Consider the following 27,338-nt stretch of genomic DNA (forward strand, 5'->3'; position numbering starts at 1 on the left):
GGAAAGTTTGTTAGAGCAATGACACAGAGGATAAACCATCACAGATCCATAAAAATTGTAAATGTAGTAAATAATCCATACTCAGGCATAAATTAGTATTGTATTGTCTGTGGTCAGAGACTAAGAAGTGGCCATGTAATACTAAATATATATTCTCAACGGAAAAACTCCTTACCATTAAGTAAATGTCAAGATCACTATGCTGAAAGTACAACAAAATATTCATTGCCAGTACAGTAAGTGATAAAATGTGTTTACTGGAGCATAGGTACAGCCTAGGCACAGACACACAGCTGTGCTTACCTATATCCAAGCTGAGTCTATCCTGAGTTCTCTAATACGGTCCTCAAATACTGCGAGAATTCAGGAGACATTAAATCCAGAGGGTGCTGTAGGAGTATCTTTGCCTGTACTCCACAAAAGAAATATAGCAAAACCTTAAGAACAAAAGACCATAACTTCATGCTATGTGCACAGGAGGATACCATGAATAATCCAGGTCACTGTCAAATATCCTGGACTATTCTCCTCAATAACTGAAAGAGACAACAGACAGCAGTATTTCTTTACTACATTTTGTTTTGTTGTGGCCCATCTGGCCTGGATTCTACTGTACCACAATGTAAAAGATTATATGGGGGGCACCAGAATACCAAAAGTGACTTATTCCAACTGGTATGGCTGAGGGAATAAATGGGTACAAGGTAGGTTTATATCCATATAAATTCTGAGGCTCCCTGAAGGCAGCTCAGCCCAGTGTCAATTTGAGCAGCTAAAAGCCTTCAGATTTACAGCACCCAGTAATAATTACCTAGGTACTGTGGTGGCAACTAGGTATTCCTGGAGGAAAACCAGCTATTACCTATATACATTCCTTTTATGATAAAATCAGAGACTGATATAAAACAGCATCACCAAATCACTATCCTGGCCCTACACTGAAACAAACGTAATTTCAACAGTGTCCTCCAGTCACTGTGTTATCATGCTATTCCAAATGACTTTTGCATTAAAAAAAAAAAAAGGTTCAGCAGTCTGTCTTTTTGCAGTACATTGCTAGTCCCCTACCTGTACAGATGTAATAGTGTCAGCACAGAAATATATTCAATGTCGTATGCCAAAAGAAAGAACGCAACACCATGTTATGCACATGACACACACAAGCACCTGTGGCGCGTGATTGGAATAATTTTGTGCCATATGTTGAACAATGAGGCAATTACCGCAGCCATCCTGCATTTCACTATCACCACTTCAGAAATATTTTGCATACACAGTCATGCTTTTTTGGAAAAGAACTTACTCTCAGGAGACGTAAGCTGATTGATTGAAGTCTCCAGTGAGAGTATTTTAACCAGGCATGCTTTATGACAGCTTACTGCACTTTAGTTTGTGTTTATGAACGCCCAATGCTGAACATCTCTTGACAGACAATGATGTCTCTGTCTGACAAGACTATTACAATACTATGACTTTATTAATGCATAAGCATTTTTCCATTCAGTTTTTTTGGTCTTATTCAATTCTGATGCAATTCCAATGGTTTCACTAAACAAAGAGACAAAACAGAGTGCTCTGCAGTCTAGTGTGACATTATCCCAAAACTAAGTCAAAAACCTTGAAAACAGTATTTTTTTTCTACAATCAGTGGTGGCAAATCATTCTATTTGTAAGATTTAATTTGAATTTAAAGTTATCTTAATTGTCAAATTCACTTAAAGTTAATTATACTTTAAATCCATTTAATGCTCTGTAATAAATGTTATATTGCCAATAGATGGGCTCAGCCCATTTAAACAATAACTTCTTATGAGTGAGGTGACGCCAATTTAAATAAAATTAATCTGTGGGTAGAACAAGGATGGAATTCCAATAGCCTAATATCTCAAGCACAATACACTTGCCAAGGGCATCTCCATCAGTATGTAGCATATTGTCAGACAGTACAAAATACACTGAATTGAAAAGTGGTTTTATTTTATTACTATGGCCTTCAACCACTGGCTTTGGCTTTCTATATTATAACAACTGTACTACAGAAAGTGGTATTTAACATAAAAAACAGAAGACAACCCCAAATTTTAAACCTGAAAATTTAATATTGGAGACAGTGATTTTTAAATTTAAAAAATTACAGTGAAAAACTACATCCAGTTCTGGGACTCCACATAATTTATGTCAACGTTCTCAGGTAAAGCTTGTGTTTTCTAATATGTTTGCAAAGCTCATTGAAACTCCTTTTGCAATATACATCAGCAAAGACATTTTTAGGCTATTATTTATATAGAAATTAATACTTGCCTTTTTCTGGGAAATTTCCAGAATCCTTGGGAAAAGCTAAAAATAATTCAATGCCTTATTCTTGCTAATTCATCAGTTCTTTCAAGCCTGGCTCCACTGCAGCATGTAATAAATATTTCATATTTATAAATTAGCATTTTTACTACCTAGCTCTTCTCCAGAGTTTGCAGTCAGGTATTTCACCATTTTTAATAACCAGTATTGTATGTAACATTACACATTAGAGACCTTATTTAAATGTTACAGTTGCAAAATCAAACAGAATTAAGGTTGTTACACTGATTTAATTTCTTTTTTTTTACTGCATATGTACTATAATCACCTTACAAAAACTGAGAGTGTATGACATGGCCAAGACATTCCTATAATATAGGATTCCTATTCCATACTTTCAACACCAAAGGGCATAATTTCTTAACTTGAAACCCCCTGCATCACAAACACTTGACTCTAGCTCATCTTCAGTCCTCTCTTTGAACAAAGGCATATTCCACAAGGCTCCCAGGAGGCATGCTTCTCCTACTTGAAATTTTCAACCAGCTGGATTTTGGTTAAGCCTCTGCACAAAACAAAATGAACAGTAACGCCATTCAGAGCAAATTGCTACCATATAATGACTTCTTGTATGAAACTTGGTTGCCCATTTTTATCTTAAATCCAGAAGTGATTGAAAAATCAGTTAATCCTCCAACCTTTGGAAAACACAGAATCTCTTTTCTTTCATCTTGTGGTTTTAAATACACCTTTCTCATTAAAATGCCATAATGATCATGTGTAAGTATTTGGGGTGGGAGGGAAGGTACTTTGTAGTTTTGCAGCTGAAATTCATTCTCCACACATTAATATATGCACACACAAATATTTATTATGCTAGAACAAGCATGTTGCTTGCTTCTTACTGATTAACATACTCAGGGGAGGAGTTGTACAGCAGTCATTTCTGAATCTGCTGTTTGAATGAGTTAAAGCTAACCATGATTTTCTTGTTTCAAATGTTAATTTATTTAGTGGTAAAGACTATATTATTGCTTATTATATGCACATAAAATACTGATTGATTTCCTCCTGGTCTTTCTCTTTTCCATTTCTCTTCCCTTTTGATCTTACTCATAGGTAAAGGCATTAGGTAGCATGCATAACGTAAGATATTTACTCATCATAAAGAGATTATTTATATCATGCATCTTGATTCCCATATAAGCACAAAGAGGAGGAAATTAAGACTCATTTTGAGGTTTCTCCCTTATATATAGCCAGTAATAAAGCTTAGCTAGTAAAACACAACTATTATTAGGGTATTGGACAACTACAAATTATCCCAGACTGGTCTAATTCAAGCTTTATAGAGTCCCATGATCCTAGTTTTCCAAGGAGCAGCCAAATACTGTTTTGACATGCTTCTTTAGTAGTCCTTATTTGATTACTTAAAACACAATTATAAATGTTTCCATGACAGCAAAAACCTGAGTCTTAGGAAGAGAACAGTTACAGATTACAATGTTCTACCAGTTCACCAGTGGGTTTTCTGTCCCTTTCCTGACTTTTTTTCCCTCCATTCTTACAGTCCTTAAAATGGCAACAACAGACACTTTTTCTCTCTATGCCAGAATCAACTGCTCTATCTTAGATACAAAGCATTACCTGGACAGCAGAAATAGAGCTAGAAAGTGTTTCTTCAGAATTTGGTTTAAACCTGCTTCCTTATGATAGGCTATCAGCCGTTCTTCCCTTATTTGATTTATGTTGTGTTCATTTAACACAGATTGCTAGTGCCGATATTTTATAGTGCATTATTATCACTGAAGAATATTGCTGGAAAAATCAATAAATAAATAATCATAAGGCTTAATTACATGTTAGATACCTGCTTAAAACAAAACAAAACAAAAACAAAAACAACCCCCCCCCAAAAAAAAACCACAAAAAACCCCACTCCTCTGTATTTCATCCATTTTACTCACTCTTTCTTTCTTACACTTTCTGTGTGCGTTTTGAAGTCTGTTTCTGAATTGCAGTACTTTTACTATACTAAATGGTAAAGCGTGATCCGTACAAAATTCTAGAGATTGTGCACGTTAGCATTGAAATAGCTCATTGCTTTTTTTTAAGTTACATTCATTAAATTGTGCAACTATGCTAACGAGGACCATTTCTAGAGAGCTTTGAAAATGCAAACGCAATTATATGGCTGAAGCAGTAGTTCACATGTAGCAATATCTTATATTTACATTTGATAGGAGAATGTGTTAAAAATACTAGGATGGACTATCTGTTCATGTGTCAGCTAAACATTAAAGCTGACTTTGTAAAAAGAGAGGTAATTTCAGGGCATAGTTATCTGGTGCTGGCACCAAAAAGTGTTTACCTAAGACATCTAAAAGAATAAAAAGATAATATGGTTGAAATAACCACAAGCACATGTAATCTGTTACCTACAACAGCCTGAGGACTGGGAATGGCAAATACAATGCCAGTGTTTAAAAAAACTCTTAGCGATGATCTGAGAACATGTAGCCTGTAACCCTGATTTTCCTCCAGCCCATAGAAACTATGAAACAGAATAGACTAAGTGGATAGCTGGATAAAAATTCATCTACATGAGATGAGTTAATCTGGATTTTTTAAATCTTTTTGGAAAAACATAATGTCTCAACCTACCAACTCTGTACCTGGAGTATTGCATCTTGTTCTGGAGTCCTCAGTACAGGAAAGATATGGACCCATTGGAGAGGGTCCAGGGAAGGGCCACAAAAACGATTGGAGGGATTGAGCACCTTACCTATGAGGAAACATAGAGTTAAGCTTGTTCAGCCTGGAGAAGTGAAGGCTCTGGGGACACCTTATTTTGGAATTTCAGTTCTTAAAAGTGGCCTATAAGAAAGATGTGGAGAGACTTTTTAGCAGGGCCTGTTGTGACAGGATGAAGAGTAATGGGTTTAAACTAAAAGACAGAAGATTCAGGCTGATTGTGAGGAAAGAATTCTTTACAATAAGAGTGGCAAAATACTGGAGCAGGTAGCCTAGAGGGGTGGTATACGTAGTGTCCTCTCTGATGGAAGCTGCACTCCAGCTGAGTTGCTAAACTGTTCAGTGAAGGCACTGGAGAGATGAACAGGCTATGCACCATAAAGAAAACTGAAGAGAAGATTTTAAAGGTCTTTGTAGAAAGTCTGCAGAGGTAAGACCATGAGTCACAAAAATTAAGCAAGCAAGCAAAGAAGGAATCTGGAGGCCTTGGTCACACAGCCACAGTAGAAAGTAGGTGTTAAGATGGGGAAGGCAGGAAGCTTGTGACTTCTGGCAATAATGTTGTCAATGTTATTTTCAGACTAAATCCAAAACACAGCACTGTACCATCTACTGGGATAAAAAAGTAAAAAACTCTCAGTCTGCATGAAAGAGAAAAGATGAACAGTAGTTCATGGAGACTCCCTCCTGCAGACGGGATGAAGGCAACAATCTGCAAGCATGACAGAAGACCAAAATGGATAAACATGGAATTCTTCACTGAGCTCAAACACAGAAGAAGGTGGAAGTAGGTGCAGTCTGCTTGAAAGAAATGCAGGTACATTTCCTGCAATGTAGGAATGGAGTCACCAAAGCCAAAGCTCAGCTGTCATTCAAACTAGCAAGGGAGGTGGAGGGCAGTAAAAAAGATTTCCATAAAATTATATCTCTATAAATGTTGCAAAAGGGACCACTTTTCTTTAGCCTCCTAAAATACAGTGCAGGATGTGAGCTAATGACAAGTTAGAAATAAAGACGGAGATACTTGATGTCCTTTTTGCCTCAGTTTTCATTGTTAAGACTTTCTTCATGATTTTCCCAGCTCCCTGAGCCTTTGGTAATGAAGCAGTACTCGCAATACAGAAAGAAAAGTAGGAGATCATTTAACCTGCTTGGATGTATAGAAGTCCATGGGATCAGATATGGTGCATCTGAGCATATTGAAAAGGCTGATGACATTGCAAGGTTGCTCTCTGTCATGTTCGAGGGGTCTTGGCAACTGCTGGAAGTCCCTGAAGACTGAAGAAATGCTGTCACACCAGACTTCAAAAAGGACAAGAAGGAGGATCTAGGGAACTCCATAAGCTTTACCACAGACGCTGTGAAAACAATAGACAAATACTCTGAGAAATCATTCTGAAATACGTTTAAGACATGGTGATTGGGAGCAGCCAGCACAGGTTTACCAAGATGAATTATGCCTGACCAGCCTCAGTGCCTTCTATGACAAGGTGACTGCCACTATAGACAGGGGGTGTAAATATTTTATACACGGAGATTAGCAAGATAGTCAACACAGTCTCCTATAGCCTCCTTATCATTAAACGGGTGAGTTACGGGCTGGATAAGTGGAAAATAAGTGGGCAGAAAATTGGCTGGACTGCCAGGCTTGAAGTTTTGTGCCCTATGGTCCAAAGTTCATCTGGTAGCCGATGTAGTTCTTCAGGGCTTAATACTGGAGCCGTTACTGCTTAATATCTTTATTAACAAAGTGGATGACAGAATAGAGGGCATTCCTCACCAAGACTGTTGACACCAAACTGCAGACAGCGATCAATATGTTTGAGGGCAGATTTGCTATTCAGAATGGCCTCAGTAGGCTGGAGAAATACATTGATGGGAACCTTGTGGAGTTCAACAAGAACAAGTGCACGTACTTGCAAATAGAATGGAATACCATCATGTAGCAGTGCAGGCTTGTGGTAAATTCTAGGAGATAGCTTTGCAGAAAAGGACCTGGGGGGTGCTGGTGGGCAAGCTGAGCATCAAAGCTGATGCAGCTTTGCTGCATCTTTGTAACAAAGAAGTCCAAATGCATCCTAGGCTGTGCTAGTGAGAATGCCAGTAGGTCCAGGAAACCAATACTTCACATTTATTTAACACTTGTAAGACTACCATTAGAGTGCTGCACCCAGTTTTGGACTCCCCAGAAAAGAAGGACATGGATGTACTGGCTCAGCAGAGTACCACCAACATGGTCAAGGAGCTGGATCAGATGACATTCCAGGGGAGTCCTCAGCTCAGACAAAAGAAGGCTCAGGGAAAACCTTACTGATGTTCACGACTACCTTATCAGAGGATACAAGATGTTAGTGGAACTGGACTCTTCCCCAGGGTGCATAGAGTTGGGCCAAGATGCCATGGACATAAGTTAAAATATACAAATTTTAATTAGATAGAAAAAAAAATAAAATGCTGAGAGGGAGGTTAAATACTGGCACAGGCTGCTGTAACAGTCAAGAGATTCTTTCAGTGTGTGTCTGTAAACAGCTTGAAGACAGAAGGAACTAAGTAGTGCTGCTGGTGAGGAGACAGAACAGGGATTGTTCTCCAGGAAGGGGGAGGATGCTTTCCTGTGTTTTCTGCCCTGAGGCCATGAAAACAAACTACCCTGGCAACAAACTGCCCAGAGACAAGGACAGACACTGCAGCCCTGATCAGGGCACAGATTTAACTGGGTCTGGGACTCACCAGATCCCCTGCAGACGGAAGGAGCCAAGAGAGCCTGACTCAATAAGAAAGCAGAACTGTCCTTCAGCCAATGGTGCTACCCTCCACCCTGGACCCCAGCAGGATCACTGACTGAAAGGGCTACAACTTGCTGATGGAGAAGATGTAGCTGGACCCACAGGATGGTGATCCTATTTTTCTATGTTTTCTTTCTTTCTTTTCTCTCTCTCCTGAAGATCTTTTTTGAAGAATAAGAACTTGCCAAGACTTTCGTTCCTCCTGACACAGGTTGAGGGAAATTTACAGTAAAGTTAATTGTTTTTCTATGTTTCAACCTCTGGAAGGACCATGGTTTCCCCTATGAAATGTGCAGTGTGGTAAAAGATCAGCTCCCCCCTCACCTGTTGGGCAGGACCACATAAAGTTGCCTGGAGAAGTTGTGGTATCTCCACCCTTAGAAGGTATTCAGTACTTCACTACATGTAGCCCTGAGCAACCCAGCCTAATTAAATCTACTTTGATCAGTGATTTGAAAGAGTTGACATTTGGAGAACCCTGAAAACCTAAATTATGGTTATGTTTTCAATGTCTTCATGACTGCATGCCTTGAAAAGTATCTAGGCAGTGAAGGATGAAGGATTGTTCATGTTATAAAGTTATTCAGAATAGTAAGGTCAAAGGCTTAACTGCTATGACCTGCAGTATTATGAGTGGTTTGCAAATAAAATGACTGGTGGAATTTAATGTAGACAAATATAAATTGGTTCATATTGTGGAAAAAATAATTCTAACTTAATATTGAAGGAAAATAGGTTTTCATATGATTGTTACCAATTTAGGATATTAAGCTTATGACAGTTAATTACATCAAAGTATCAGCTCTGTAAGTATAAAGAAAAACAAATACATACCAAATGCTAGAAATTATTAGAAAAGAAAAAAAAATCATGAAGAGCCTTACAGAACGCTGTTCACCACTTCAAAATTCATGAGTCACATGTATAGTTAATCCTGTATGCAGTTCTGGTCATTTCTCAGATAAAAAACGGGAGGGGGAGAAGAGAGGCAGGGATTAAAAAAAGAACCACAACATGATCAAAGGTACACCAGACTTTTGTAATATGAGCAATCACTTAGGCAGGTGTTTTCAATAAATGAAGACAGACACTGTCAGGGGAAGGGATCCAATAGAAATTTTAAAATGACTTGCATAGACATGGTGGCTTGCACCTGTCTATTCATCACCTCTTCCAAAGCAAGAATCACGAACATAACTGAAGTTAACTAGAGTCAGTTTCATAATAAGAATTATAAAGCTATTTGTTATACAGAGCTGTGAGTGGTAAAAGTCAGATGGCTTCAGAGGGAAACCTTGCCCAGTTAATAGAACCTAGTGGTTACTAGACATGTAGAAGTGATGCTGCAGTTGAATGTGAGTTAAGGAAACATATTTTCCTTTTTCTGGTTTATCTTTAGGCATTTTTTTACCCATATTGGAGATATGATATGGGACTTAAGAGACCTTTGGTCTGATCCAGGATAGCCATGTTGGGTTTTATTATGTGGTTCATTTGTATGTCCTAATAAAGCTGAAACCTCCTCTGAGAGGTTCTTGATCTGCATGCTACAAGTCACCCGACCAGATAAGGTACAAAAAAAAATAAAAGCACATCAGTCAAAAGCATTTACTGTGTTTACTGTTGTTTTATATTGCATCACAGTGAATAAGAAAGGAAACTTTCAGATATGCGTTTTGTGCTGAATCACCAAGGGGTGTTTGTTAAATCACTGTAATTTAAAATAAAGCACTACAATATTCTGTTTAAGTTTACTTAAAAAAATATCCTATTTATTTTGCAAAGAGAAATTCCCCATGGTTATAACATGGAAGGGCATAATTTCCCTGTAATACTTGCATGGGTAAATAAGAACTGACAGATGGTATAATGCACAATAAAACTTTCTATTAGGTTCAAAATATATATTACACACAGTACTCAAGTTCATATATTCCCAATGGCCCTGGTCTAGATCTTACTGAAATCAACAAGACTATTTCCATTAAATCTGGTGTATAGTATAAGAAATTCAACTGTTTTCCAGTAATTTCATACTTTTAATAAAATATGAACACAAATTTATTGCTTGTATAGAGTATTGAGATGCATTGATTTTAAATAATTTATGATCCCTCTAGTGTTTATGTACTGCAGGCTGAAACCACCTGATTAAGCTAACTATATACATAGTTAGGACAGCAAGAACATATAAAATACATGTACCAATAGCAAGAAAAATTGGTGTATTTCTTCTAGTTTGGCTCTTTGGGCACGCTTTCGCTCTGATGCCCAGACAAAACTCAAAACTGTATCAATACAACAACATAAAATAATAGGTAAAGCCAATCATGACAAGAAGGATAAAGATGGGAAAAAAGGTAGAATTTCAGTTGCTGATAAGTGTCTATAGCGACAAAGGATAAGGAAAAGGCTGGGGTACTTAATGTCTATTTGCTTCAGTCTTCATTAGTAAGACCAAATGTTCTCTAGGTATCCATCCCCCTGAGCTGGAAGACAGGGATGGGGATTAGAATCAAGCCCTCAGTAACACAAGCGGAAATGGTCATCAATGTGCTGCACCACTTGGACAGACACAATTGTATGGGGCCAGATGGGATCCATCCAAGGATACTAAGCGAGTTGGCAGAAGTGCTCCAAGCCACTTTCAGTCATTTATCAGCAGTCCTGGCTAATCAGGCAGGTACTAGGTGAGTGGAGGTTAGAAAACATCTACAAGTAGGGCCAGAGGAAGGATCCAGGGATCTGCAGGCCTGTCAGTCTGATCTCAGTGCTGGGGAAGGTTATGGAGCAGATCATACTGAATGCCATCACACACCATGTACAGGACAATCACGTGATCAGTCCAAGTTAGCGTGGCTTTATGAGTGGCAGGTTAATAACCTGATCTGTTTTTATGACAAAATGAACCACCTACTGGATGAGGAAAAGGCTGTGGATGTTGATACCACTTCCCACAGCATTCTCCTGGACAAACTGGCTGCTTATGATTTGAATGGGTATGCTGTTTGCTGGGTAAAAAAATGACTGTATGTCCAAGCCCAAAGAGGTGTGGAGTTAAGTCCAGTTAGCAGCTGATCACAAGCAGTGCTTCTTAGGGCTCAGTACTGCGGCCAGATCTGCTTAATACCTTTCTCAATAATCAACTGCACCTTCAGTAAGTTTGCAGATGACACCAAGTTGGCTGGGAGTGTTGATCTGCTTGAGCGTAGGAAGGCTCTGCAGAAGGATCTGGATAAGCTGGATCAACGGGCCAAAGCCAATTTTGTAAGGTTCAACAAGGCAAAGTGCCTTTCCTGCACTTGGGTCACAACAACTCCATGCAATGCTACAGGCTTAGGGCAAAGTGCCTGGAAAGCTGCTCAGCGAAAAAGGACCTGGAGCTGCTGAATGTGAGCAGCTTGTGTCTAGGCAGCCAAGGTGGCCACCATCCTGGCTTCTATCAGAAATAATGTGGCCAGCAGGACCAGGGCAGTGATCATCCCCCTGTACTTGGCACTGGTGAGATTGCACCTTGAATCCTTTTTTCAGTTCTGGGTCCTTCACTACAAGAAAGACTTTGAGATGCTGGAGCAGGTCCAGAAAAGGGCAATGAATCTGATGAAGGGTCTGAAGCACAAGTCTGAGGAGGAGCGCTGAGGGAGCTGGGGTTGTTTAGTCTGGAGAAGAGAAGGCTCAGGGGGGACCTTATCATCCTCTGGAACTGACTGAAAGGAGGTTGTATTGAGGTGGATATTGGTCTCTTCTCCCAAGGAGACAAGAACAAGAGGTAATGGCCTCAAGCTGTGCCAGGTGAGATTCAGATTGGATATTAGGAACAGTTTCTTCCCCAAAAAGGGTTGTCAAGCATTGGAACAGCCTTTGGAACAAGCACTGGAACAGCATTGGAATACCAGGGAAATGGTGGAGGTATTTAAAAGAACTGTAGTGGCACTTAAGGATATGGGTTAGTGGTAGACTTGGCACTAGTAGGTTAATGGTTGCATTCATTGAACTTTAAGGTCTTTTCCAAACTAACCAATTCTATGATTCCACAACTGATAGCTGTGACAGAAAAAGGAAGATTTCCTTATGACTTATTTTCTTTCTTTTCCCAGGAAATTGTTTCATTTTGGGAAAAAAAAAATTAAAAAAAAAATAACGTGAACAAGAAAAAAGAAAAAGGATTCTAATTGCAAAGGTCTTTAGACTGCAACTATAATAAGACCAATCAGTTGATATACTGGACGAATAAGAAATATCAAAAAACCCTTACAAAGTCTTTCAGAAGGTGACAGACACCATAAACTTGGTGTTTCCCTTTACTTACTTCATTCCTTAGTTTTTTCATAAAACAGTAAAACTTTTAGAAAAAGGAAATGTTTTAATGTGACAAGTTTAGCAAAATGAAATTTCTAGCTTTGGGTAATTTCTTCTTCTGAACAAACTAATAAAATTGTCTTAGCTAGTGAAAAGGCTAATTCATTTTCACTTACAGATTAATTGTAAGGACATGTATTTTAAGACTGGTGGACTAATAACTCACCCTTTTCACAGCTGCTTAAGATGAATTTAATGCTTCAGTTCTGTTTGTGGGTGGTGGTTGGATATATTATTGCTTAGGTCACTACATCATTAAAAAAACCCACAAACAAACAAACAAATACATAAATAAATAAAAACCTAAACAAAAAAGAAAGAAAACAAAACCTTAGCTGAAAACTAATAGACAAGAAATTCCTTTGCTTCCTAGTCAAAATTAGAGGAAGGAGGACAATAAAGGAAGTATTTAAACAGAACCTCCCAGTTCCTTGCCACAGAACCATTCACGTTCCTGGGTCTGAAATGGGAATTTTTCAAGATGCTCAGCTTAAGCTAAAAGATTTTGAGTGCCACTGGAAAATGACTAAAACTGAAAAGAAGCCTTGCTTGTGCTACAGCATAGAGCAGAAGATGAAGACTGACATGAGAAGCCAATACCTTTTGTGGCTACAACAATATTATTCTTCACTCCACCATCAACGTGCAGAAATTAATTTATGCAAGACTTCAGATCTAGATAAAAAGGTATGTGGCACAGGTATGTGTTTATCTCTAAGCCAGGAATCTAAACTATCATTACAGTCAATGAAGATCCAGTAAATACAATCAGTAGAGCCTACTGAGCTAATTATGTGTCCTGGGTTTACCAGTAGCAGTCATTTTTCTGCTTCTTGGTAGCTGGTGCAATGCTGTGTTTTGACTTTCAGCCTGGGAACAGAGCTGGTAACAATGATGTTTTGGTTTGGCCAAGGACTTTGTGGGCCTCATGCTCTGCCAGGGAGGAGGGAAGCTGGGAGGAAGCAGAGACAGGACACCTGACCCAAACTGACCAAAGAGGTATTCCATACCACAGCACGTCATGCCCAGGAGGTAACTGGGAGTTACCCAGAAGGGCTGGTGGATTGTGGGGTTTGAGGAGGTATCGGTCGGTGCTTGGTCGGGCTTGGTGGGGGGACGGGGACGACGACGACGAGTTATCAGTCGGCTGGTGGTGAGGTGTTGTATTCTCTTCCCTTGTTATTTCCTTTATCATTATTATCATTGGTGGTAGCAGTAGTGATTTGTGTTATACCTTAGTTACTGGACTGTTCTTACCTCAACCTGTGGGAGTTGCATTCTTTCTGATTCTCCTCTCCATCCCTCCATCTGGGGTTAGACAACGATATAGGACGACCAGGAGAATTTCCCCAAGGCTGGACAGTCATGAGTGGCAGGGCATGTGGGACAGCATGGGCAAGTATCTAGTCCACTGGGCCCCTCCAGTGGTTTGAAAGCGTCGGAGATGGAAGGCAGCTGTGTGGAGCCCCCAGCAACAAGCTGCATAAACTGCTGGAGGGGAGAGTGAATTATTTTGAGCCTCATGGGCCCATGACACTTCAGGCCAACAGAGCAGAGATGCAACATAGGGATGGACTCATGATCGAGGGGTGGACCTAACAATGGACACTATTGCCCAGGTTATTCATTAGTGTGAACACTGCACAGTCTCTCCTTCTCTGGAAGACTTGTTACAAGAGATGGAGCCTGACATCATGGACCAGACGGACTCAGCAGCCTTATAGGGACTGGTTCATGCACTAAGATAAGAATGCACTTAGATCAGAGTGATGGTATATTGAAAATGTGGGATCTGAGCATGAAGTGAATGGTATGGAATAAGGGGTGGATAATGTCCTGGGTTCAGCAGTAACAGTCATTTTTCTCTTTCTTGGTAGCTGGTGCAATACTGTGTTTAGACTTTTGGCCTGGGAGCAGAGCTGGTAACAATGATGTTTTGGTTTGGCCAAGGACTTTGTGAGCCTCATGCTCTGCCAGGGAGGAGGGAAGCCAGGAGGAAGCAGAGACAGGACACCTGACCCAAACTGATCAAAGAGGTATTCCATACCACAGCACGTCATGCCCAGGAGGTAACTGGGAGTTACCCAGAAGGGCTGGTGGACTGCGGGGTTTGAGGAGGTATCGGTCAGTGCTTGGTCAGGCTGGGGGGGGGGAGGAGAGTTTTCTGTCGGCTGATGGTGAGGTGTTGTATTCTCTTCCCTTGTTATTTCCTTTATCATTATTATTATTGGTATGGTAGCAGTAGTGATTTGTGTTATACCTTAGTTACTAAACTGTTCTTATCTCAACCCGTGGGAGTTGCATTCTTTTCAATTCTCCTCTGTGTCCCTCCAGGAATAAGGGGAGGGCAAGAAGGGGGGGTTGAGTGAACAAGCTGTCTGTCTGGGGTTAAACCACGACATTATGCCACTGTAAAACCAGACACTGACATTTTGTCAGCTGAGTCCCTGGACACTACTGGTGTGCTGAGAAGGGGCTCAGTTTGCTTGACCACAGGTGTCAATTTCGTGTCATCTCAGATGGCAAGTTTTATCCTACATGGCCTTCAGATGTTGCTCCAGTCTGATAACAGTAGGTCCGTGTCATATCTGCCAGCCACATGCAGGTGTCTGAGATATGCTAAGCCATTTCAGAAGTCTCTGTGTGAGGAGAACTGATGCTTCAGTGTCTGAGTACACAAGTTGCAAAGGAGGTGAAATTCCATGGCGTACCCTGATTTCCCTTCAGACTTCTCCTCTACCTTCCCCATCATCTAGAGCAAAAGATCTGGGGGATCAATGAAGGTCTTTCATTATGAAGTACTGGGAAATGAGAAAAAAAGACATTCAGGATACAGTCCCTGAAAATACTGTACTATCTGAAACTGAAAGGCAGTCCAACTACCACTATTTAAACACTGCCTTAGAAAACAAGGTCAGTGATACTATTCACACTTAGAACATTCTCTTAGCACTTTAATAGTGTATTTAGGATGCGGAAATCCTCACTGTAGGGAAATAAGTAGTCACAACCACAGAGAAGACTGATTCAAAGTCACTACAAAATTACGTATTTTTAATTCTACCTATTTTGGTCTAATTATTTGCAGTATGATTTGGAACATACGGATGTGGGGCTTAACTATTTATATTTGGGAATTATATTGTGCACACTACAAAATGCAGCCATTAATCTTCTACAGCTGGGAAGCTTGAGCAGGTTAAAACAAAATTCTTCTATGTGACAGGTGTAAATTAACATTACAGCACATTTTTATTTGGAGGATTTTTAAAAGGAAGCCTTCAGCTGTAAATTTTATAACTTTAAACACCTAAGCTGTACGTGTGCTTTGAATGTTTATTTTAAAACAGCAAAACAGGATTAAGTTAATCTGTTTCCCTAAACATCCATTAACTTCTCCCTCCCATTATTACATTTTACAAAATCTAACATAAAAAGAAGCAGTATAATGAGCACTTTAGATTATTAAAACTTAATTTCAGATATCTTGTTCATTTTTTAAATATTAATGCAATTTGTGATTCAATTATTTATGAAAATAAAAACAAGATAACTAGCCAATTTTATTTTTGGTTATGTATATTTGATTTTTTTTTTTTAATTGCTAGCTCTGTGCCTCACTTTTAGCTGCAAAATGGAATTAGAATGAATAACTGAAGTATTCCAACTTTGGGTCCAAAACTGTAATTATGCAAGGGCTAGATTTGTCTGTAAACTGAACTAACTAATTGAGAGTTTAATATGCTTTTTCTAATTCAGTATTTGATCATATAAAAGTAGAGCAGAGTCTACATAGGACTTGGATACTACATTTTATTTAAAGAGATGCCTTTCTACTGATACCCAGAAAATTACCTGTATATTGTTTTATTCATTCTAAAAGGCTTTTGGGTGTGTATTTAGATTAGGTAGTGATGCTCAGCATTATTGAGATAATAGAATTAAGACTGACAGTTTGCTCCAGATCACATAGCAAAAACCTGTGTATGGACAATATAGCTCAGTCTCTTTTCTCAGGTTAAGGTCCAACACTAAAAACTTGCTTTATGGAACATGAAACAATAAGTTTATTTATTTTGATTCTTATATCTCACTTCAAACATTTTATGTTCTTTTTCTAAAAAGTTAGGGGTTTGGCCAAGCTCTTCTTGAGATTGTGAGGATAAGAAATTGCTGTAAAGAACACATCTCGCCCATGTATTTGAACTGACCCCGTTTCTCACCCTAAACCTGACTCCCATGTTGACCTTTGCTTCTGGTACTTGTTCTCCCAGTGATTTCTCAGTTCCGTAAGGCCCCATTGCAGATACCATGTTTTCCTGGGTTGACAGTGTTGCAGTTGAAGTCTTCTTAAATGACTAAACTTTTATAAACCATTGCCTCAACAAGGATTTAATCTCTGACTTACTAGGACGCTCCCAGGCAAGCTTAGGTTTGACTGATTACAATAACTTCTCCCTCAGGTTTTAGCTGTTCTTGTATAAGATTACCATTCCTACCTTAAAGACAGTTAAAGAATTTGTGTTGGCTGCTTAGGCATTCAAATTCAGAAGCTGGCAAATTCATTTCTGATGTCACTGATAGCATGCCACTAACGGAGTAGCTCACACATACTTGCTTCTGGCAACTCTGGTTTCATTTGGACAACTTCTGGAGAAAAGTACAGCAGAAGAGATGGGGGAAATGACCTTTTAAATTGTATGAAGAGCGAGTTTGTTTAGAGCTATTGCCACCTTCTTGGAAAATATCCAGAGCTTGTTATAACTAACCTGTTAGTTGTGCTAACTTGTTGTTGTGCTAACTTTATGTCTTATTTTCTGGGACATACTTGAATTCTCCATCCTTTGTTTTCTGTTTCATTTTAGTTCAGCAACATATAAACTCATGCATTGTCTCCATGGAAACTGAATGCAAGACTATCATCAGTACTGCCCTTTTTTGACCTACTTGGTTACCCAAAGTTTGGGCTGCATGGAGTCAAGCAGCCCCTATACAAACCTGTTAATTTACAAAGAATATACATCTCTCTCTTTTCCTTGACACAACAGAACTCAGAAGAGACACTTTCTATATTTAGCATCAAATCACTTTCAGGCAATACTTTGTCCAAAATTTTTCTTTCCTAGGTTTCTCTATACAGCAGTCTTACTGCCTTTTCACTCCCGTTTCTCAGTCCTCCTTTTCTGGGGAATATTGAGCTCCAAAAAAAATTATCAAAGAAAATATACTTCCATGGGTTCCAGGATATGCCTTTATTCTGGGAGGTGACACCATCTAAGTTTGAGGGGAAAGGCTGCAATTGTTTCAGTTAACTGATTGTATAGAAGATCTTCTCAAAAATTCTATCAGATCAGGGGAAAGATTTATATTCAGCCTCAGTGAGGCTGAATCTGGCCCATAACAGTTCCAGTATTCATGGAATCCTAGTGGTTTCTAAGTCAGTCTACATGATGACATTGCAGATGTCAAGCAAAGAAAGTTTTCTTTCATCTACCATAAAATTTTTATCTTTCTTTTGACACAACTACTATTAGTAATGCTTATGACTTTATTCCAGAGTAATAAAAACTCCAAAGAATGGAAGCTTGAAAACAGTCTTGCTCTGGTACGGCTAAGCAACTCTATTTTTAATTATGTATTTAAGGGACAAGTTTTGAGGAATTCCCACTGATGACCTTTGGACATGGTTCAGACAAAAATGATCACTCTAGCAGATTCCATTCTTTTCCTGGTTGATTTTCAGTTGCTGAGGTTTTTAAAATCTTATTAAAATGCTCTTTGTGTGAACAGAGATGTTTCAAGGAGGTTATTTTTTCACAGTGATGTCTAGCTTTCTGATTATCAGTTCATTTATGCTTTCCAAGGAACAATTTATTTTTTTAAGACAGCATAATTTTTTATGCAAGTCTGACTGTATCTGTTTTGCTTGTAAAGTGACAATTCCTGATATATAGCCTCTAGTGTACAGCCCCTGTCAGTTACACAACGAAATGTGCAGTCACTGATCTTGGATTCCGTAGGAAAACATACTAAAACTTGTGTAAGGCTTAGAATTTTCTGTTTGTCTGGTTTTTTTTTTTTTTTTAATACAAATAAAATTAATTTTGACACATAGGCTTGAATATTGCCTCCAAGGCAGTTTTTATGTATTGCATTAGCAGCTACATTAACTCTCCATCTGATTCTGCTGTTATTTTATTTTCTTTAGAAATCTTCCAGAAGAACAATTTATTTTATAAGCTCCTCTGTGTACTTCCTTAAGACCCTTGTTATAGGAATGAGTTTTCTAGTAAGACCACTTGTTTGAGAGCTGAGTTAGCAAACTACTTTCAATCAGAAAATTACATTAAAAAATCCTTAAAAATGTATAGGAAACCTTCCCTGACCACTTTGTTACTCAGAAACACGATTATTTAGAATGGAGCGTTTTATGTCTGAGGTTAATAAGAGTTTTGCTTTTAACATCAGTGAAAACCTTTTTCAGAGAAAATCAGCTAACACAGCATATGCCTTTAACTAGATTGTGTGACCAATAATTTTTTATGGACTGGAGCAATGTGAAGAGTATAAAATCTGAGTATCATTTTAAACTTTGGAAAGATATTAAGGCAGTCAGGGAGCTACAGGCAGTGTAAAGAAGCTTTAGGATGTAGGAAAAAAAGTAATGAGAGGAGACATAGGCTTGGGTGAAATTTACACATTTGCGTGAGTAGGAAAAGTCCAGATTTCAAAAGGATGTAGGGACATAATATTATTCTACAACCCTGAACAGAACTTTGTTCCCCTCCCCATACCTGCCTGGGATTTTCTTCTAATGTTTACACTATGTGTCCTTTTCAAAGTATTTTTCTATTAAGGTAAACAAAGACTGCATAACAATAGTAGAACGGTCCCATTCTACTCCTGCTGAAAAGAGCAGTAAAATTCAAAGTGTTTTTAATGAATGTTGTCAGCATTAATAAATGTTTAACCAATGTAATACATCTATCCCCTTATCTACAATAATGGATTCTAGTAGCAAAAAGACAAGGAAGAAAAACCATACAGTATTAACAGATAAGTCCAGAGCTAACATATATTATTTACCAGGCATAGGCTCCAATCCAAAGCCTAGAGGAATAAATAGGAAACTTTGGGTTGATATTGCTGAGCTTCGCATGACTACCAAAATGACCTCACTAATCTACAGTTGCAAACATCCATTTGTTTCCCTGTCCAAATTTTGTTGCAACTGCCACTTTTTTTGCAACTGCCACATCCCAGTTAGGCTCACTTCAGTCTCCAGTACAGTTTATCGCCTCGTTTATGAATTCTGCCTCTTCCTCCTCCTCTGCTTGTGATGACACTGTTTTGGAGTAGCCTGCCTCATCCCCTTCTTGCTTCCCCTTTTTAGTATGAGTTTCTTCCCTTACAATATGAGCTGAATTTTGCATCCAATATTTTGTCTTGTGTACAGGGTGACTGACACTGGCATGGGTTGGTTCTTTGATTCAGTTGTGTGAGTGAGAGTAATTTCAGTCTCTGTTGCCAGGTTTGGAGTAGCTGCAGTGCTTGTTCTTTTGTTGTCAAATCCAGAGACCTTCACTTTCCCTTGAGGGTACTGGACCATATTGAGCAGGCCTCTGCAGGCATGGGCCCAGCCCCAGCACGTTGGAGTGATTGGTGTCTCTCTGAAATTGCCAAGTTGACAGCATACTTTCTCTAAGTATTTTACTAGTTTTTCTGGGGTTTGCACTTGTTCAGCATGAAGTTCCAAAGCACTCGAGGGTCCCTCTGGCCTAGGTACTTGCCCATACTATCTCACACACCCTGCCATTCATGATTATCCAGCCTCAGGGAAGATCACTTGGTGGTATTCTTAGTTGTTTAACATTAAACAAGGCATGAAACATATTCAGGAGACATAGCAATAGGAACACGCTGCTCTGAATATCCCAAGGATATTAAATGTTCTCAGCAGCTATTGTAACTTGTCTGGACGAGAAGGGGAAGGTGAAGGAGTGAGGGAAAGTGTTCTCCTTTGTCTCACACATACATGGGCTCTCAAAGGTGAAAATGTAGAGTGTAATTATTAATAGTTTCTGAGAGATGGTTCCCGAAGTAAGGAGATAATAACAATGCTGAATACAAATACCAGATTAGTCTCACAGTCAGTGATTTTATCATCTGATAAAACAGGATTGCACAATAGAGCAAACTGATAATCTTAATTCAGCCCCCAGAAGTAATAAATAGCACATTAGGGAACATATACACCAAATAAGGTGTTATGGAACACAACCCTGAGAACAAGCACAACTCTCAGAGCAAATGAATCAACATTATGACCAGTGACTATTAAACTAATACAATGAATTTTTGTAACAAGTTTGTTTCATAACACTCTGGTCAGATCTGTCATGATCTCAACCCTTTATGCCCAATGTTGGGCACCAAAAAGGACTGTTGTGGTTTAACTCAGCATGCAGCTAAATGCCACACTTTTAATGTGGTAGTTTTGAGATGGGGGACAGAACCGAAAAAAAAAAAAAAAAAAAAAAAGTTGTTGGATGAGGTAAGGACAGTTTAATAGGGCAGGAAAGCAAAGGGAAATAATAATAATGATAAAAGAATAGCAGTTGGGGTCAACTGTCCCAGCTATGTTCTCTCCAGCTGACTCACTACCAGGGCAGTATGAGAAGCTGGAAAAGCCCTGCCTAAGTGGCAACACTGCTCAGCAACAATTAAAACACCTTTCTGTTATCAACGCTATTCTCAACCCAAATCCAAAACACAAAACTATACCAGCTTTTAGGAAGAAAATTACCTGTATTCCAGCTGAATGCAGGAAAATCGTACACATTTGCATCAGTAGGAATAGTCCAGATTTCAAAAGACAAAAAAAAAAAAAGGACATAAGGACATAATACTGTTCTGCAACCCTGAACAGAACTTTGTTCCCCTCCCCATACCTGCCTGGGATTTTCTTCTAACGTTTACACTATGTGTCCTTTTCAAAGTATTTTTCTACTAAGGTAAATAAAGTCTTTATAGCAATAGTAGAACAGTCTCATTCTACTCCTGCTGAAAAGAGCAGTAAAATTCAAAGTGTTTTTAATGAATGTTGTCAGCATTAATGAATGCTTAATCAATGTAATACATCTATCCCCTTATCTACAATAATGGATTCTAGTAGCAAAAAGACAAGGAAGAAAAACCATACAGTATTAACAGATAAGAATAAATCCAGAGCTAACATATATTATTTACCAGGCACAGGCTCCAATCCAAAGCCTAGAGGAATAAATAGGAATCTTTGGGTTGATATTGCTGAGCTTCGCATGACTACCAAAATGACCTCACTAATCTACAGTTGCAAACATCCATTTGGTCCTATCTGAAGTTTTTTGTAAAGCTCCTAACCAGTTCCATTCTTTACAAAGGTAGATTTTTACAAAAAATATTTCTATATACATAACAACTTGGAACTATAGTTGAATATAACTAATACAAAAATGACAAAATGAGAAAATAACTTGATCTGTCAAAACATTAGGCAGAACAAATTTATCTTTGAGCTCTATCAGCCAATTGCAAGAGGACATTAAAAACTTGAAATGATAAAGTCGTAGTTGAAGTGACACATACATGTATATAAGTACAGTCAATAATAGGAAACTTCTCATCTCTGAAGGCATGTGCACACAGTAACATGAAATATTCCTTCTTTTTTCCCTGTCTCTCTTGTACAGTTTCTCTTTTCAGTCCCATCCGTTTCTCTCTTTCTGGGGCACATACTGTCTTCTATATTTTCCCAGTGTTTTTTCTTCCTGTTGGTCTTGCCCCACGAAATATTTACTGGCATTTACATCCTATTTCCCTTTTTTCCCTTCCATTGAGTCTTACCACACTTTTTATCTACCTTCCAGTGAGCCTTTTTCACTTCTATTCATCTTTTACACACTCTCATACCTCTGTTCCCTTTTGTTTCTCGTCCATTCAGTTATTTAGTTATTACTGCTTAGCTTTCCATCTGTAATATTTATCTTTAGGTCAGACTTTTTTTGGGGGGTCATACAGTTCTTCCTGTGGAGTCGTAAATTGCATGCAGCATACATATATATGCATCACATGATAGTTTTTGGATGGGTTTGTCTGCAAGGCTTACATTACACTAATTCATTTAAATATGACAGCAATAGAAGAGACTAGGCAGAAAAAAAATCTGCTTCAGCACATTTGGGAGCTGTAGTGAAGGGATATATTACCTTAAAGGATTATTTATTTCATTCAGTTTCAAGCTTGTTTTGAAACATTCTCCACTGTCATTCTATTCATACTCTGCCCAGTATAGCACTTCTTGTTGATCTCAAATACAGTCAATAAGAACTACTGCAGCACTCCACAGACTTTCTCGGTCTTTTGTTTTCTGCATAGATATCAATTTGTTAAACAACCTGAATCTTTGATGACTTAAACAACAGTTGAGCTAATGGTCCATGCTTTAATGCATCTTATCAACTTCAAACATCTGCCTAAAAATGGCTGTGCTTTCATGACTGTCAAGCTGTAGAGGAAATGTGAAATTAGATGTGATATTGTTGATCAGGTTTAAAACAAAGACTGAAAGATAAGATTCCTGGCTTTAAGTGGCCACTCCATGTAAATAATTTATAGTCCAAAATTAATGCTCTATTCAACACTCAGAGGAAGGAGTCTTTTTTCTGTGTCTGTTTTATAACCATTCCTTTAGAATTATTCCAATTAATATTCAAAGATTACAAACTTCCTATCCATAAATGTGTTGCTTATTAATATTACATAAACAGTCCTCCTTTGTTCTGATGAGGCAAAGCACAACATGATGTAAACAATATTGACAGGAAAATACATGGTTTGGAACTGTAGTGAAGCTGTTTAACATTCATGAGGTACCTTACTAATAATAGTTGTCTGCTTATGAAATTCTCAGTATGGTACTCAAAAGAAAACTCTAATGTTAAGGTTTTAACAGAGCACTGAGATCAAAAAGGAATAGTAATAAATGACCCAGGACTGGATTATTTTTCACATAGCTGCACAGAATAAAGTGTTAATTTTAAGGTGCACATACATATGTAAGACATGTACTTTTAGTAGATTCAAATTCAGTACAGTAACATGGCTTTATGACAAGCAGTACAAAGCTCAGAAAAAATGGTTGTAAATACCTTGTCTACTGGCCATAGCTATTACTAAATAACAAAAGGGCATATTTCCATCAGTGGGCCATTGGGGAAATAGTGTGACTATTCAAACAGAAAGTAAAGTTTACAGGTAAGTAAAGATTGCCTACCATGATGACAGTACAAGCAAAGAAAACAAACCAAACAAGAAAAATGAAACTGCAAAAACACCAGAACCAAAAAAAAAAAAATCCCCCCAAAACACCCTACATCACTTTGTCTAAAGCGTGTAAAAATCAAACACAATAGCATTAATAAAGCAGTGATGTACTGAATGCAACTTCGTAAGTACGTGCTGATTATTTTGACAAGTTCAGCTGTTTAATATCCTGCCTGACTGCTCCTTTATGGCTGATGGTTTTGTTTTGTTCAATATGACAAGCCTAAATGAATTTGAGCCCAAGTGAATTAAAACTCTGATTCATTTACTTTGGCTAAAATCCCATCTGCACAAACCAAATGTGTGGGTTTTGCTTTTGCTAATTCATTGGTAGAAACATGACTATTTAAGAATACATCTAGTTGTTGCATATTCTGTAATTCTTCTGCACAGTCTCCTAAAAAGAGACAAGAGACTCAGACGCTATTCTTCACAGGAGTGGCCAGAATCATTTATGCCAAAAAAAACAATTTGTTTAAATAAATAAAGAGTGACCATGACTTTGCTGGTTTTTAACATAAATTCAAATCTGGTCTATAGATAGTAGATGTGATTAGATAATAGATCACTGATAATAGAAAATAATATATTATTATCATTAGCATAATGTTTCCTAAAGGTAACAGAAGTATTGAAAATGAATGAGCAGTCTCTCTTCCAGGCAACATCGCTAAACCATACAAGGATCTAGTAGTTTAAAAACTAAAGTTGACTAGAACATCATTGGAATGGAAAGAAAAACATACATCATGGTGCTTCCTCTACTTAATAAAATAAACCTCAGTGACTATTTAATTCCTCTTAGGAGACTCTCTGATGCAGTGCTGTCTTTCAAAAGAACCCCACAAAATAATTTTAATAGAATCTGTCTCTAATTTTTCTCTTAGATTAAAACATTTACACCACAATAGGCAGACACACAAATAGGAAAACAACATTGTTCTCAAAAGCAACTCTGATTTTTACCCAGTTTTTTTTTTTACACAGGTGACATATGTGCTTATCACTGTATAATGTCATCATATAGCTTTCTATATTTTTGTCTGCATTTTGCATAATGTTGACTGGAAAAAATGTAGTAAGAGTCATAAAACAGCCATAATAAACAATAAACTGGGGAAGACTAAAGAAAACGTATAAAAAACCTATGAGGTAGACCTTGTGCAAAATAAAGAAGAAAAAATATTTTCTTGAGTGGGAATTACTACAAAGCTTTCAAACCTACATAGACTACTAAACAAAAAACCAAAACCAAACTAAAACCAAACAAACAAAAAAAGAAAACAAAACAAAAAAGCCTCAACATTATGTAACAAACCCTTAGATGTACAAAGGAAGAAAAAAGTTTATAAATTCTTCATATTTCAATTTACTTCTGAAATATCCAGAAGCATTCTTGACATTGATTATAAATAGAGAACTTGTCTTAGCCAAGAAAATTAAGTCCTCAACCATAAATCTCTTACCAAAATCCCTACCTCTCTATCCTTTGTTCTGTCTCTTCCACCCTCTGGAAAATCTTCAGATAAACACACTTTGCAGTCATTCTTGAAGATATGCAGCTCAAGATATTTCTGATCAAGAAGTAGAGGGTAGACCCGCAGGTTACTTTAGCAAATGCTAATTAGCAAATATAGTCAGCCTTTCTATATTTTCAGACTAGCCCTCTGAAGATTAGACTAGAATGTCATCAATTCAGTATTAGAATGTTTATAATACAAGTTTCAATTAATCTGCAAAATCAGTTTCTTTTTTCTCAGCATTAGTCATGGAGACAAGAAAATAAATTGATAACAATTATATTAATGGAATATCTATTTAATGTTAATTTGTGCCTCTTAGAATCAACCAAGAGGCCAGTTGGAATTTGGTATCACTAAATTGTGATTAAATTGAATATCTGATAAGAAGTCTTCTAGGAAAATTGTATCTTACTGTTTGAGTGGATGAGGTAGCTTTCCTAAATGAGTATGAGTAACTCCTCTAAATTCTATACTTTTTTTTTTCAATCTTTCAAATGTGAGTCAACTGCTGCCTATGTTTCTGATTCCTTGAGTATGAATGCAGATGTGAGCATAGATGCCTTCTAGTGCACAGGCAAACCTGTAGGGAATGCTCTCTCAGTGTTACACTTTAGAATAAATGGAGAAGCAGATGCGAGGCCTTCCATTTCCTTACAGTGCAGTAAATTTCTGTACAATAATTTGTGGATAGGGAAAAAAAAAACCCTGCCATCCTCACTGGAGTGATACCAGTAGAGACAGACAATTGAAAATGTAAAAGTTTAAATTAACTTCTGAACACCTCCAGCAACAGCAGCCATGACCAAGTCCTGTGTTGTAGGAGAACAGCCACAGTGAAGTGTGCTAACCATGACCCAGATAGTGACAGCACTAATAAATCCATTTGTGATGAGCTTGAAATGCAGGATCTGCAAGAGTTTGCTCTATTTCAGAGCTATGGAGACAAAAATTTATTTCACTTACCCTACAAGTGATGCTTTCAGAATTAGAGAGATACTGTTTACTTGTAGTTGCTCTTCCCTACCTTGCAATAAAAGCAGATAGCTGTGATTTTTTGTATATTCAATATATCTATTTTATAATTATATATATAATATAATTCACTAGAATAGAATTCTAATTAATATATAATAGGTAGGGATGTTGGATATGTTTATTTAAAATTAGAAAATGGGTTTGGCATGCTGAAAGGATGCCTAGTAACAAAGCAATTCAGTTTATTTGCTAGTTGAAAGCCTTTAGCTGATTCATAAGCTGTTTCAATCACACATATACACAAGACTTTCATACTCCTTTATTTTTTTAAAAAGTACCTTGAAGTAAACTGCTTCCTCAGGGAAAATATATATGTATTCTATAAACACACTACGTACATTCCTCTAAAATTCTGGCTAAATTTTATTCTGAATTGGGTGTCCTTTTAATCATTTCATTGAAAGTTATGTGCCTCAAAATGCTTTTGGTTTGGTTGTATACAAAAAATCAAACCAATTTTTTTTTTCCTAGCGGCGCCACAAATTCTCTTGGGGGACCTGTGGAAAACATAATTTTCAGGTAGTTTCTGCTGGGTTTTGTGGGTTCTTTTTAAAGATCACCTTTGATTAAGGAAATCAGTTTGGGGATTTAAATCATAGTACTTTTGTAGATCTGTAATGCACAAAGTCTGCTTTACAAACGAGTTGTAGAAAACTGAGGGGCTACTGAAAAAAACATTTCTCAGGGAAAAATATTGTCATGGGAAATTTTGCAGTGAATCTAATTTCTTTTTAAAAGAACAGATGTTTGGAATATCCGTACTAATCGACTGAGGGCTTGTACTGTTTACATACACCTAAAATAATATGTGAGGGTATCGCATCGTGTATCAGCTCTAGCAATGCTTTTTTGAAGTAACAGCATTTTACTCAATTCCTGATTCTACAGAAAGGTTATAAATTCTGCCACCTGACAGTGGTTGTTGCAGAAAGCCTCTGTAAACAGGAGGATACAGAAGTTATCATGTTTCACAAGTCTTACTGAGCTAGATAATCTAAAAACCAAAGAAAAATCCTTCAAATATTTTAATTTTTGGAACTGAAGAGGTAAAGTATATTTCCTGCTTGGCTTTCTCATAGTTTAAGATAGTAATATTTTCCTTATTCTCTCTTTTGTCCGCTTTCTTTCTGAGGGAATGGATAGGACTTTTAAATACTTAAAGTGCTTTCATTACTTCAAATACCTTTTACTGGGCTGTGCATTACCCACAACCCCACCTTTC

This window comes from Neopsephotus bourkii, unplaced genomic scaffold (assembly GCF_033783945.1).
Source record: "Neopsephotus bourkii isolate Nb327-2 ecotype Australia unplaced genomic scaffold, CSIRO-AGI_Nbou_v1 NB_1052, whole genome shotgun sequence".
Lineage (NCBI taxonomy): Eukaryota > Metazoa > Chordata > Aves > Psittaciformes > Psittacidae > Neopsephotus > Neopsephotus bourkii.